Below are 4,728 nucleotides of genomic sequence, written 5' to 3' on the forward strand. Positions count from 1 at the left end.
CACTAGTGGAAAATACAAATAAAAAGTTTGCTATAAAGACACTTAAAATCGCAATGACACACTGCTTTCGGTAGCCCTAACATTGTAGCCTTATTTCCCAAAAGGACTGCGCCTGGGAGCCCTATAAGTTCTAAAATTACGTCTTCTTTCACCCGTTTAAAATTTAGTACTGATAGACACCGTCATTTTGCTGGATCATATTTTATAAAAAAAAAATGAAATTGATTAAGCTGAATGCTAAACTGACTCAGCTGAATCCAGAACTAGAAAAAAATTAAACAAGGAACAAGAAACTAAAATTCAATCTATATTCAATAATTCAAATACAACCTGAATTCTTCAGTTGAAAACATTCCCCATTCAATTAATCTTAGAATTCATTATACTACAACAAACTGATCAAAGCTGATTTCAGTTGACAATTGGATTCAGAATCACCAAAAAATTGAAACAAAACCTGAAATATGACCAATACAAGCTCTAAGTTTTCTTAGAGATTAGGGCAAACTAACTATCTAATGATCTATATGATGAAGAACTAACTATCTGATGAGCCGCACACCTTAGAATCACATACCTGCTGCAAAAATAAGCTTGGACATTAGTTTACAAACTAATTTCAACATAACAAGAGTTAAGTATTCAAATATGATATATAAAACAATGTGCAATTCATTCGACATACATATCTTGACCGAAACAAGTGTGGGATACAAAACAATACCTGCTTATGTTGTTATTCGATAAGCGGGTGAACAGATCTGGTGTAACAGTTTTTCTAAGAATCCCACAAGTACATGCACCGGCAACATCAGCTTGAACCTGCATCAATATATTTTAGCACTTGTCAGTAATCATCCCAAATGGAAGTAGTCACTGCTTATAAACTCTCAAGACTAATATAAGGATTATGTATAAGACAAATAGAAGAGATGCTAGGTTATGTTAACAAGGGATTAGTCTTTAAGTATTTGAAAATAGACTTTCTGACAAACTTGACCTAACGATCCAACAAGCTCATAAATACTACTAGATATCAAAAAATCTTTCTCAACATGAAGCATTTCCTGAAAATAGTAGAAGCAAACATCTTAGTGACTACACTTTGTCCCAAAGATGCAGTTAATGTATACAAACTACACATTACTTCCATATTAACTACTTGGCGTCATGCAAGCCACAAAGAGAAAGAAAAACAAGCACAATTCATTAAATACAGTGTACAACAAATTGTGATCAATGTTAATGGACCTTTGCTACGTACAAACAGAACAAGCATGCAACAAACTATAAATCAGTGTAACCTTATCCTCCAATACAGATAACAAGATTCTACAGCTGCAAGTTAATAAATAATGACCACTTCAGTTCACAAATACCATAACCAGGAAATAATAAATGATAAAGAACCTAAGGTTTGAGAAATTACAATGAATTATTGATTGCCGCCTGCTGCTGTAACTTGAAGGTCCCTTCACCTCAGGCCTCAACAAACTTCTATCAACCACATAAAATTTGGATAATTTAGCAATGTAATGCTGATGAACATAAACAACAGAAAACAATTTGATTTAGTGCCTCAACATCGGCCTTCCATTAGGCATAGTTCATTCTTTGTCCTCTCATATAAGACTCGTATCTATCTATCTGCAAATAAAGCATAGAATCCAGTGAATGATAAACAGACTGCTACTAGCACAGTTTCAACTTCTCACAGTGCATTTGCAATATGTGAAAACAATATACTTTGTAAATACAGAGATCAACACAAAGTAGATTTTGTTTTAAAGCTATTAGATGGGTGCTATAACCATATGAGAACCCACTCAAAAAATATCCTATCAACTATCAAGTAATCAAGCAAGCAATCTATTTAAAATCTAAACACACGAAAATATTCTCAATAGACAAGCTTCGCAGGGCATAAATCTAAGGTCAAACTGGGTAGCTAACAGAGGCAACTCGCGACATACTAAAATCAGAATCTTAAGATAGTACGGTAAAGCTATCGATATTCAAGTAATCAAGTAAGTAATCTGTTTAAAATCTAAACACATGAAAATATTCTCAATAGACAAGCTTCGCATGGTATAAATCTAAGGTCAAACAGGGTAACTAACAGAGAAAACTGGCGACATAATGAAATCAGAATCTTAAGATGATATCGTAAAGCTATCAATATTTGGGATGTCCTATGGCTCCCATTCGTCCCAATTTCCAAATCTGAACTCCTACAACAGACAATAAACAAAAATAAGTAGTTCAGCTCACTTTAAAGAGTATGAAATGTTTATTATTTCACTAAGATACTAATTTCACCTACCATCCTCTTCTTGTTCATCAATTTCATCCTGACATATCCAAATTTAGCATCACATATATATGTAAAGAGAGATAACTATTCATAAGAGAAAAACAGAACAAAGGTAAAGGAGACTCACCTTCAATGTTCTTTTGAGGTTCAAAAACTTTTCGAAGGTACCTTCCATATGACTTCAACTAAAGGAGCAAAACCCATACAACTTAACAATAAAACTAGAGAGACAATAACCAAGTTCTAAGGTAAGTAAACATAATAAGAAATGAGACTCTGAAAGTTGCTCATAATCTCAATATAAAACTACCTTTAGATGTAGGAGATGGAGCCATTATTAGCTACTAGATCTTCTTACAAACTGAAATTAAAACAACAACAAAAATGATCAGACACCTTAATATAAATGAGCAAAATAAGTAAGGTTTTAATTCTTTGAATCCCTAGTTTTAGAATTTCAAATCGTAAGGAAGAAAAATGTCTGCATACCTTATAAGGTATATGAACAACATACAAAATCTAATTGAGCAGCTTTAATTGCTGCAACATCACCACCAGAACAAATCCAACATTTTATTAAAAAGAATAGTGAGTAAATATAAAACAAATAGCAATTACTTGTATAAGAATAGTGGCTTTGATCAAAGATTGGACTAAAAAATGGACCTAGGGTTTGGTAAATGATAATAAGAGATTGCATAAAACCCTAAAGGTGGGAGCGTGCGAGTGAGAAGTTTAATGAAGGAAACATGGGAACGAATAGTGGTGATTATTGTTAACTAGTATTTGAAAGAATGGAGTGAAAAGCAGACGGAAGTGGACGATCAATTTTTTTGCAGAGTTTTTTCTCTGTAAGAGAGAAAGGAAGATGAAGACGAAGGGAAAGAAAGATAAGTGGTCGATAGAAACGAGAGAAAGAGAGAGAAACCCACTGAAACTAGCCCCGCACGCAGTCCTAATCTTATTCCTTCTAGAAGCTTTTTTATTTACAAACTACCCTCAATATATTACGACTTCCACAGTAGCTCGATTCAGTTTTCCGTACTTTTTTTAATAAAAACGTCTACTTCCGAAAGATTGGCTAATTAAGAACATCGTCGGTAGTTGTTTTTATAAATCCTGAACAGACTTAAAAACCCCATTTTTCACTAGTGTCAACTGCATCATAAATATCTGAATTTGTTGTTTGTTGTACAGAAAACCATCGCTCAGACCAAATTTACTGAAGAAAGCAGAAGAAAGTTTAAGCACTTTGAATGTCATGAACTCTAGAAAGAGAATGTCGCTGGATTTGATGTAGTTCGATGTTTTTTTGTGGTTTATTAAAATGTAGTTTGATGTTTTTGTTGTGGTTTATTAAAATGTAGTTTGATGTTATTTGCAAGTTTAAATTATAATAAATTTCGCTTAATCTTAAGTGGAAATCTATTTTCATTCATTGATGCCAATTCTTTTAAAAGATATAAACGTAGGCAATAATAAAACGTACTAAACAACTTCAATAAAAATTGAGTACAAGTTTTGGCCTCTTGTTTATCTTCATTTGACGTATCTTCCATTCAACGCGCTCTTTGACAATTACGCCTTTGTTTTTGAATTTTTTGTTGTTAACTTTCAAAACTGGAACTCTTCTTTGCCTTTTATCGGAACATTTTCTTGGAGCAAATTCAAAAACTTGCACTTCCCTCTTACAATTTTCAATCTTTTTAAAACTCCTACATATCTTAGAACCAGCAGCTTTCAAGTTTTGCATAGCAAAAAAGTGTGATCGCCTTTACAGCCATGTTAGAAGAGAAAAATCAAGAGAACTGAATTTGGTGTGAGTGAATTGTTTGAAGATGGTGGTAATTTATAGAGGTAAAAAGTGAAACTCGAATTTAAAAAAACTACCCTTTGGCGGGTGTAGCAAACACGCCAGCGTGTTATCTTCAAGCGTCGCGTTTGTTCTTCCTTCGCCAGAGTGTTTACTTCCAACGCCAGCGTATGTCTCATGTTCGCGCGCCTATTTATCTAACGCCCTATGGTTTACCATAATGGAAAACCCAGTTTGGCCATCCACGTGACTCAACAAAAGATTTTATTTAGCAATTTCCATAGGAATTTCCCTAAGAAGTTAGCATATCGATTGTATTGCTTGAAATGATATTTGAATTTATATGTTTGTTGAAAATATTGTTAAAAAATATTGGAACCCATTTTTAAAAGAAAAAATCTGATTATTTTTCTTATTCTTTTTGGGGGGGTTTTGAATTTTTCCCCCTAAACGAATTAGTGATTGAGATTTCCCTTAGATTGTTAATCTTATCAACTTCCCCCCTAAAGTAATTTTTCTGTCGAAAATACTCATATTATTTACGTTTGTGACCTATATGTGTGCACTCCCATCACCACCATAGTACCTCCTCCCAGCACCT

The 4,728-nt window shown here is 33.5% G+C and overlaps 1 long non-coding RNA gene across 4 annotated transcripts; it reads right to left on the minus strand.

Annotated features, from left to right (window-relative positions):
- Positions 1-291: 291 nt before the first annotated feature.
- Positions 292-3,236, minus strand: LOC113353528. Of its 4 annotated transcripts, XR_003361355.1 has the most exons (7): positions 2,804-3,236; positions 2,625-2,675; positions 2,442-2,499; positions 2,324-2,351; positions 1,430-2,231; positions 725-822; positions 292-580 (listed from the first exon to the last, which is right to left on the minus strand). It is a non-coding gene; the product is annotated as an uncharacterized LOC113353528 (long non-coding RNA). The 4 variants fall into 4 exon arrangements; XR_003361354.1 differs by lacking the exon at positions 2,324-2,351; XR_003361353.1 differs by having other exon boundaries at positions 1,430-2,351.
- Between the last annotated feature and the right edge of the window lie 1,492 nt (positions 3,237-4,728).

This window comes from Papaver somniferum, chromosome 2, assembly GCF_003573695.1.
Source record: "Papaver somniferum cultivar HN1 chromosome 2, ASM357369v1, whole genome shotgun sequence".
Taxonomy (NCBI): domain Eukaryota; kingdom Viridiplantae; phylum Streptophyta; class Magnoliopsida; order Ranunculales; family Papaveraceae; genus Papaver; species Papaver somniferum.